The sequence below is a fragment of the Papio anubis genome, chromosome 12, assembly GCF_008728515.1.
Source record: "Papio anubis isolate 15944 chromosome 12, Panubis1.0, whole genome shotgun sequence".
Taxonomy (NCBI): Eukaryota; Metazoa; Chordata; class Mammalia; order Primates; family Cercopithecidae; genus Papio; species Papio anubis.
Window position 1 is genome coordinate 122181823 of NC_044987.1, and position 10114 is coordinate 122191936.

At 53.9% G+C, this 10114-nt stretch overlaps 1 protein-coding gene across 1 annotated transcript in view; it reads right to left on the reverse strand.

Annotated features, from left to right (window-relative positions):
- Positions 1-10004, reverse strand: part of LOC110741162 — an 83416-nt gene extending 73412 nt beyond the window's left edge. The window contains exon 1 of the mRNA XM_031653977.1: positions 9386-10004. The gene's annotated coding sequence lies outside the window, so the exon portion shown is untranslated. The remainder of the gene's footprint in view (positions 1-9385) is intronic.
- Positions 10005-10114: the final 110 nt, after the last annotated feature.

Sequence of the window (10114 nt, forward strand, 5' to 3'; positions counted from 1 at the left end):
AGTGAGACTCTGTCTCAAAAAAAATAAAAAAGGAAAAAAAAAAAAGAAGAAGAAAACAGAGACAAGTTAAATAAAATGCATGCTGTTTAGAAAAAACAAACCCTAAATATCAAGATCCGGGAAGACAGAAAGCAAAAGAATTTTTAAAAAAAGATATATTAGACAAACATTAATGTTTTCAGAAACCTGGTATAATGATAGTAAGATCAGACAATGTGGACTTTGAAACAAAACTATTATTAGAGATAACATTTCATGATGACAGGAGAGTTCCTGCAACCAAACGGAAAACAATCCTGAACTTCCATGTGCCAAATAACAGAGCTTTAAAACATAAAGCGGCCGGGCGCAGTGGCTCAAGCCTGGAATCCCAGCACTTTGGGAGGCCGAGGTGGGCAGATCACGAGGTCAGGAGATCGAGACCATCCTGGCTAACACGGTGAAACCCCGTCTCTACTAAAAAATATTTAAAAACCTAGCCGGGCGAGGTGGCGGGCGCCTGTAGTCCCAGCTACTCAGGAGGCTGAGGCAGGAGAATGGCGTAAACCCGGGAGGCGGAGCTTGCAATGAGCTGAGATCCGGCCACTGCACTCCAGCCTGGGTGACAGAGCGAGGCTCTGTCTCAAAAAACAAAAAAACATATAAAGCAAACATCGACGAAACTACAAGAAGAAATAGATAAATCCACAAATACAACTGCGACTATAATTGGGAATGTATAAGAATAATTGGGAATTTTAATGAATCTCTCTCTCTCACTGATATAACAAGGAGATAAAACAAGTCAGTCAAGGTATGGAAGATCTGAACATCATGATTAACCAGCTTGACCTAACTCACATATATTAAAATCTTACAGAGTAAGGGCCTTGACATAGCGGAATCAAATTATTATTAGTAAGCAATAAGAGAAAGAAATGTTTTTAAAATCTCCAAATGTGAGAAAATTAAGTCATAGACTTCTAAATAACTCCTAAGTTGAACAAGAAATGATAGCAGAAATTTTTGAGTACAGGTCCAGTGGCTCATGCCTATAATTTCAGCTCTTTGGGAAGCCAAGGCAGGAGGATTGCTTGAGGCAGGACTGCATCTCTACAAAAAATAAATGTAAAAGCCCTGGTGCGGTGGCTCACGCCTGTAATCCCAGCACTTTGGGAGGCCGAGGCGGGTGGATCAACTGAGGTCAGAAGTTCAAGGCCAGCCTGGTCAACATGGTGAAACCCTGTCTCTACTAAAAATATAAAATTACCCGGGTGTGGTGGCAGGTGCCTGTAGTCCCAGCTACTTGGGAGGCTGAGACAGGAGAATCATTTGAACCCAGGAGGCGGAGGTTGCAGTGAGTTGAGATCACACCCCTGCACTCCAACCTGGGCAACAGAATGAGACTCCACCTCAAAAAAAAAAAAAAGAAAAGAAAAAGAAAGAAAGAAAGAAAGAAAGAAAGAAAGAGAGAGAGAGAGAGAGAGAGAGAGAAAGAAAGAAAGAAAGAAAGAAAGAAAGAAAGAAAGAAAGAAAGAAAGAAAATATATTTTCCAAACATTTCATGAGTAAATGTAAAAATCTAAGAAACTTCAGCAAATATATCATGACCAGGGATGAAAGATTGATGGCACATTCAAAATCCAATCCATGCAAGTTACTGACTCACAGAACAAAGGAGGGAAAATGCATGCCCATCTCAGTAAATGGAGGAAAAGCACTTCAAAAACCAACGACTCAGTACAAAACGGAAACAGAAATACAGCTGAGCTAACATCACGTGCTGCAGAGCTCCCTGACAGCCTGTAAAGAAGGCCCCCACGGGCCGGGCGCTGTGGCTCACGCCTGTAATCCCAGCACTTTGGGAGGCTGAGGCAGGAGAATCGCTTGAATCCAAGAGGCAGAGGTTGCAGTGAGCCAAGATTGCACCACTGCACTCCAGCCTGGGCAATGAGAGAGACTCTGTCTTAAATTTAAAAATAAATAAATTAAAAAAAAAAAAAAAAAAAGCCAGGCACAGTGACTCACGCCTGTAATCCCAGCACTTTGGGAGGCTGAGGCAGGTGGATCACGAGGTCAGGAGATCGAGACCATCCTGGCTAACATGGTGAAACCCCATCTCTACTAAAAATACAAAAAAATTAGCCGGGCGCAGTGGCGGGCACCTGTAGTCCCAGATACTCTGGAGGCTGAGGCGGGAGAATGGCGTGAACCCGGGAGGCGGAGCTTGCAGTGAGTCGAGATCGGGCTACTGCACTCCAGCCTGGGCGACAGAGCAAGACTTGTCTCAAAAAAAAAAAAAAAACAAACAAAAGCAGCAGAGGCCCTGGGGACCCCATGGATGGAGACCTGGAGAGAGGGGAGAGGAGGGACCCAGCCACCCGAGTCAACACAGAGGGTGGCGACGGTCTGGGCACTGGGGCAGGGGCAACTGGTCATGCTCCCAGAGTCAGGGGCCACAGCCAGGTGGCTCCCACAGGCCCTCCATGCTCCACCCTGCTCTGTACCCTTGCTGTGTGGATTTCTACTCCGACAGCCACAGTATAGCCTGGCCGTGAGCCACTCCCAGAGCTGATGGAACCCAGGGACTGCTGTCTGCCGGGGAGAGCTGTCCCAAGCCTGCGGCTGTGGTTCTTCCCCTCTGGCCATGTCGGGGCACTCTGAGAGCTGGAGAGTGAGCCCCCACCCAAAGAAAGGCTGAGTGCTATCAGGACCCACCTCTTCAGAGAAGAGGACTCCACTGCCTCCCTTCTTAGTGCCCAGAGGCCCCGAGCCAGAGGCCACAATGATCCGGGGTCTAAAGACACCCTGGATGAAGCTAGAGCCCCCCAAAACCAAAGTCTCTACAATGCCAGACAAAACCAACCACAGGGAAGACAGATGCTCTCCAAGCGACCCGGCCGCACTCCACTGTGGAGGTGCTACTCTATAGGGGCCCCCAAAGATGAGATGGGTGGGGCAAGCACCCAGGGAATCCAGTTCCCATGTGGCTATGGGAAATAGCCAATGGCTACTCAGTGTCCTTTGAGACCAAAAGCTCCTCAGTGGTGCCAGACCCTTGTGGAGCGGGCGGCTGCCTTAGAACCGACTCCTCCTGGGCACCCCCCATGCACCGGCACCCCCACTGTGCTGCCCACACCCCTGTGTCCTGTTCTAATGGCCCTTGGGAGAAGCACAAGGCTGGGGTATGACTCCCCAATGTGGGGTGTGGTGGGGGGGACGGGGGCTGCAACTTCTATGGCTGTTTGCATGCATGCTCCAGCGAGCCACCCAGGCGACAGTTTTGGGGCCAGGCCTGGAGAGCAACTTCTTCATGCTGGGAAACTCTAGAATATTCCCTCTGAAGTCAGGAACAGAACAGAGATCCCCTGTACAGACCCCACTTGCGTGTCTCATTTGCTTGGTCCTACGTGCTCCAGCCTTAGTCCCTTGCCTTGCTGCCCAGGGAGCGCCAGCCTGCTATTTGAACATCACATTCCTGCAGCAACAGGAGCTCCAGAAGCTTCTGCACAATGCTGCAGCTTACCCAAACCCTCAGACGCTCTGGCCTGCCCAGCAGCTGCCAAGAGGGGCCAGTAACACCACCCAAAGGTGCAGGGAAATTAATTCTCTGGGAGAGCAACTCTGACTTATGACAGCAGAAGACAGGAAGGAGCTTGCAGAGAAGCTGTTCTCCCTTCCTCCTCCCTGTGGACTGTTCTGAGGTGCAGCATCGCTGTAAGGTCTTGTGGGAGAGGGTGTGCAGACGTGGTCAGCTGAGCTGCAACTTCCAGAAAAGCCGCAGCAGCTGAGTAAGAAGCAGCCTCGCCTCAGCTTCACCTCCTCCCTGGCTCGCTGTGTTCCTCCCTCATTCTTGCATCCCTAGGATTCACCCTTCCAGAAAACGTGTGCACTAAGCCTTGCATCTGGCTACTTTCTGAGGCATGGAGGCTGACTCCCACCATCACCCTGTCCACTTAGCATTAGAATGGTGATCCCAGACCGTGCAATACGACGAGGAAAAGAAACAAGCAATGTGAGGTCTGGAAAGAAACAAAAGTGATGATTCATAGATGATACGGCTGTCTACCCAGGAAATCCAAGTGAACCTACAGGCCTGCTTGAAGGAGTAAGAGAAGTCAGAGAGGGTGATCCACAGCCAGCCCACGACAGACAACAACACGTCAGAAATCATGGCTTTTATAAAAGGCCTTTCACAACGCAACCGAAATCATAAGCTCAGGAGTAACCTACGCAATGGGAAGACCATAAGACCTCCCTGGGGAAGATTATAAAGCAATACAGAAGGGCATCTTCAAACTAAATACGGAGTCTGCATGAGAAGACACTCCAGTGCCCTCCTAGTCAGTCCATCAAGTAATGCAGCTATAATCAAAATGCATAAAATCCCAAGTGTTGGCATGGGTTTTATTGTATTTTATTTTGAGACAGAGTTTTGCTCTTGTCGCCCAAGCTGGAGTGCAATGGCACAATCACAGCTCACCACAACCTCCGCCTTCCGGGTTCAAGTGATTCTCCTGCCTCAGTCTCCTAAGTAGCTGGGATCACAGGCGACCACCACCACACCCGGCTAAATTTTGTATCTTTTAGTAGAGATGGGGTTTCACCATGTTGGCCAGGTTGGTCTTGAACTCCTGACCTCCGGTGATCCACCCACCTCAACCTCCCAAAGTGCTGGGATTACAGGTGTGACACCGTGCCCGGCCCTCTGCTGGCGAGGTGTGTATTAGAATTCCCCACTCAGGGCAACTTTGCAATATCTGGGGACATGGAAGGTGGGGGCAGAGGGCACTGTGGCTCACGCCTGTCATCCCAACACTTTGGGAGACCGAGGCGGGCAGATCACCTGAAGTCAGGAGTTCAAGACCAGCCTGGCCAACATGGTGAAACAAACTACAAAAATTAGCTAGGCGTGGTGGCAGGCGCCTGTAATCCCAGCTACTCGGGAGGCTGAGGCAGGAGAATTGCTTGAACCTGGGAGGTGGGGGTTGCAGTGAGCTGAGATCTCCAGCCTGGGCAACAGAGCGAGATGCCATCTAAATACAACAACAACAACAAAAACTAGAAAATAATCCTGTAATCCCAGCATTTTGGAAGGCGGAAGGCTGAGACAGGAGGATTGCTTGAGCCCAGGAATTTGACACCAGCCTCGGTAACATAGTGAGACTTCATCTCTACAAAAAAAAAAAAAACAAAACAAAACAAAAAAAAAAACTTATCCTTTTTTTCTGAGATGGAGTTTCATTCTGTCGCCCAGGCTAGAGTGCAGTTGCATGATCTTGGCTCACTGCAAGCTCCGCATCCCAGGTTCAAGCAATTCTGGTGTCTCAGCCTCCCGAGTAGCTAGGATTATGGGCAGGCACCACCACATGTGGCCAAAAAAATTTTTTTAATTAGCTGAACATGCTGGCACATGCCTATAGTGCCAGCTACTCAGGATGCTGCGATGGGAGGATCCCTTGAGCTCAGGAGGTTGAGACTGCAGTGAGCTGTATTTCCACCAGTGCACTTGGCCTGGGTGACACAGTGAGAGCCTGTCAAGAAAGAGAAGGAAGACAGGAAGGACAGAAGGATGGAAGGAAGGAATGAAGGAAATGGAGGAGAAAGAGAAGGAGGAAAGAAAAAAAGATAATCTGAGAAGTGTGTTAAAAACATGTAAGAGTTGGGTGTGGAGGCACGTGTCTATAATCCCAGCTACAGGGAGCTTGAAGCAGGAGGATCATTTGGGCCCAGGAAGAGTTCAGTCCAGCCTGGATAAAATAGTGAGACCCCATATCTTTTTTTAAAGCATATATAATAGGATGCTATCTGCTGCAGTTTTTTTTGTTTGCTTTTTGTTTTGTTTTGTTTTGTTTTTTCAGATAGAGCCTCGTTCTGTCACCCAGGCTGGAGTGCAGTGGCGCGATCTCGGCTCACTGCAACCTCTGCCTCCCAGGTTCAAGCCATTCTCCTGCTTCAGCCTCCCGAGTAACTGGGACTATAGGCACCTGCCACCATGCCTGGCTACATTTTTGGATTTTTAGTAGAGACGGGGTTTCCATCATGTTAGCCAGGATGGTCACGATCTCCAGACCTCATGATCCACCCCGCCTCAGCCTCCCAAAATGCTGGGATTACAGGCATGAGCCACCGTGCCCGGCCTGCTGCAGTTTTTTATAGCCCAGATATGAAAAAATAATCTAATACGTAAAAAATAAAGAATTGGTTCAACTCTTGACATACACCCATGAAATACAGAACCACACAGACATTATCATCAGGTTCCGGGAAAGCAGCAATGTGGAGGAATCTCAAAAGTAATTCCTTCAGGCCAGGCAAGGTGGCTCATGCCTGTAATCCCAGCACTTTGGGAGGCCGAGGTGGGCAGATCACCTAAGGTCAGGAGTTCGAGATGAGCCTGGCCAATGTGGTGAAACCCCATCTCCACTAAAAAATACAAAAATTAGATGGGTGTGGTGGTGGGTGCCTGTAGTCCCAGCTACTTGGGAGGCTGAGGCTGGAGAATCGCTTGAACCCGGGAGATGGAGGTTGCAGTGAGCTGAGATCGCGCCACTGCACTCCAGTCTGGGGGACAAAGATACTCTGTCTGGAAAAAAAAAAAAAAGTATTTCCTTGAGTGAAAGATGCCAGGGGCAAAAGTCCTCTCACTGTTTGTTTCCATTTCTATGAAGTGTACGAACAGACAGCAGTAACTCACAGTGACAGGTCAGAGGGTGAGGACCGGGCACCAGGGAACTTCCTGGGGTAATAAAGTTTCAAGGTCTCACAATGGTGGTGATAAAACTATGTATACGGTTGTCAAAACCCATCTACTGGCCGGGTGCGGTGGCTCACGCCTGTAATCCCAGCACTTTGGGAGACCGAGGCGGGAGAATCACTTGAAGTCAGGAATTCGAGACCATCCTGGCCAACGTGGCGAAACCCCATCTCTACTAAAAATACAAAAATTAGCCGGGCATGGTAGTGGCCGGCTGTAATCCCAGCTACTTGGGAGGTTGAGGCAGGAGAATCACTTGAACCCGGGAGATGGAGGTTGCAGTGAGCTGAGATTGCACCACTGCCCTCCAGCCTGGGTGACAAGAAGGAGATTCCGTCAAAAAAAAAAAAAAAAATCTACTTGAATAATGGGTGCCAAGGGCTGGGGAGGGGTTTGGGAAGTTAGTGTCTAATGAGGACAGAGTAGAATTCCAGTTTTGCCAGAGTAAAACCTCCAGAGATGGGTAGTGGTGATGGTTACACACCAAGAGAATGTACTTAATGCGCCAAATTCACCTTAAAATAGTTCATATGGTACATCGCATGTTACTACATGCTATTGTATTTTACCAGTATAAAAAATAATAAGGTTTTTAAAGAAATAACTGGAGAGAAAGCCTACTTGAACAGCTGGGATAGGCATTTTATTGAGTTAGCTATGCCTTGACTTAAAAAAGGTTGGGAAAATAGTGGCATGGAGGTTTGCCACACATAATTAGTTGCAACAATTATATGCACATTAGCGAGAAAAGTGAACCCCACTGCTTCTTCTGCACAACAAGGATGCTTTAAGAAACGACCTTGGACATCCTCCCTGCGGCAAGACGAGCTTCAGGCGGCAGAGCCTGAGCCGCGGTCCGCGGACGGCAGAGGGCGCGCGCGAACCGCCGGGCCGGCCCCTCTCGGCCTCCACCTGCCCTGCCCGGAGCGCGCGTCCCGCCCCAGGCTGCTGGACGCCGCCAGACCCTTGCCGCCGCCTTGGAGCCTCCCTGGCCCCTCGCAGGATCCTCCCCAGCCCCAGAGACCCCCGAGGCGGCGTCTACAGGCCCGGGCCAGGACTGACACCGCAGCCCCCTTCCTGGGTAGCGCCTCCCACCCGAGTCCACACCTGTGCCAGGAGGCGGTGCGGCCGCCGAGCTGAGCTGAGCTGACCTGGTCGGACACCCAGGCCCCTGCGCCCACCGCCCGGGCCGGCACCTGCTGCATGTAAAGGCAACGTGGAACCAAGCAGCGCGGCTGCAGAAAAGCCACCGTCCTCTCCGGGGTGCCACCTCCCTGGCCCTCCACCCTGGTTGGGGGCAGAACCTAACGCTCTCAGTGCTTATTTGCATGAAAATGACCACGAGGATTATAACAATCGCCGCCCAGGGCACTCCGCTCCCCAGGGACAGCCCAGGCCCTGCCGGGGAAGCCGTATTCCCCTCCAAACCGTCCCCTGACAGCCTCCAGGAAGGGCTCAAGGTCGCTGCCTGCCACCTGCTCCAGCCTGGCCAGTAGCTGCCCAGGGTATAACCAGAGCTCTTAGGGGACAATGGGCACTCCCAGGCCACAGGCAGATGCTGGCCACATCCCACCTGGGCAGAAGACACGCCCGTCCTTTTCCCATCCGGCTCACCTGTGCCTGGCAGGGGAACAAGCCAGGTGAGGCTTCTCCCCAGGCGACAGCCCCTCTATCTAATGGCCAACAGCTGCCACGCCTTCGCGTCCCAGGCCCTTCCAGGCCTGTGTGCCTCCTCAAGGACCTGCTTTGCCCCCTCTGGGTCTCAGCCTGAATCCTCCTGCCCCTCCCAGGGCCAAGCCTCCGCCACTTTTCAAACCCAGCAAGGCAGCATCCCGCAGCCCTACTCACCTGGCCCCGCATCCGGGTCTGGCACCTCCAGCCTCAGGATTCCCCTCCAGCCAGGGCCTCCATTCTCGCAGGGCCCTCCCGCTTCGGGGCGCAGTCCCAACCCCAACAACCCCTAAGCCCCCAGGGCTTCCTTCCGGGACGGCCCCACTCTCGCCAAGGGGTTCGTTTGTGCTGTGTGCCAGCTCTGTGCCAGGAACGCACTCCACCGCCACCCCTATCCCATACGGGCCACTGCCGCTCCCCTCAGGCTGGCCAGGGAGGGGAGCTGCAAGCGCTTATTAATCGCCAACTGTGTACTCAGTTCGGAGGCTGGCAGGAAGACTCAGTATGGAAAGGGGGAGCTCCGAACCCCGCTCAGGACCCCCTGTTGCCCACAGTCCTCCCCACCCCCAGCCATCACCTTTCGCACCCTGAGCTCCCGGGTCCTGGTGCCGACTGAGGGTTCTGCGGTCGTTGCGCCGGCTTCATTTTCTGTGGCCCTTCATTCAACCAGCGACCGAAGCCCCCTTCAGAGCCCCAGGGTGACCCTGGGGGGTCCAGGCTGGTTGGGGGATCGGGGGCAGAAGGTGGATCCCCTCACGCTCCCTCTCCACCAGGCACCGGCGAGGAGGCCTTTTAGAAACGTCTGGGGTGTCTGGTGACACCCCTACCAAAAAAAATCATTACCTTCAAAGACTCCCAGGCTCCTGGGCAGGGGTCTTTGTCCCCTTCCTCCGGGACAGCGAGGCCTCCCCGCCCTCCCCCTGCAGCGCGAGTCTGACCCCCTTGCTCCCGCCCAACACCTGCCCAAGGTGCAATTACCCGTGCGTTCTTCCTGCCCCTGACTCGCCGCGTCCCGCCGCACGCGCGGAGGTGTTCCCACAGCGGTCGGCGGAGGACTGCCCCTCAACAACCCGCACGGGGGTCGTCGGGGCGGCTTTCCACGGAAGCGGGAGGGCGGGGGTCGTGGGGGGCGGCGGCGTCCTGGGGAGCCCGCCCCCGGAGTTCGCGGATGTGTGACCCGAGGCAGCCGGCTCGCCTCTGAGGGTCCCCGGTCCGCCCGGGTGCAGGGGGCTCCGGCTCCGTCCTGCGGGGGTCGCGGCGGGGCGAGCGCAGCCGCTGCAGGTAAAACGCCGCGCCCGGGTCTGGGGAGGGCTCCCCCGCGGCGGCCCCGCACCAACAAAGGCCGGGCGAAGTGGGGAGCGGCGCCGGCGCCTGCCCGGGCCGGGGGGAGGACGTCGCGCCCGGGGCCGCTCGGCTGGACCGTCCGGGGTCTGTGCGACGCGGCTGGGGGCCCGGGTGACGCGGAGCGCGGGGCCGGGAGGGCTTCCTGGAGGCGGGGGCCCGGACGCCGCGTGGTCCCTTTAAGAGCCGGTCCCGGGGTGAGGACGGAAGGCGGCGGCAGCGCGACCCACCCGCACCCTGCACCCCGCCCCCCGCGGCCACCGCCTCGGCTTCACCCCGAGCCCGGGCTCCGCTGACGTCACCTGCCCCCGAGCCGCGCGAGCTGATTGGCTGCAGGTGACGTCAGGGGCTTTTTCCGCTCGGCAT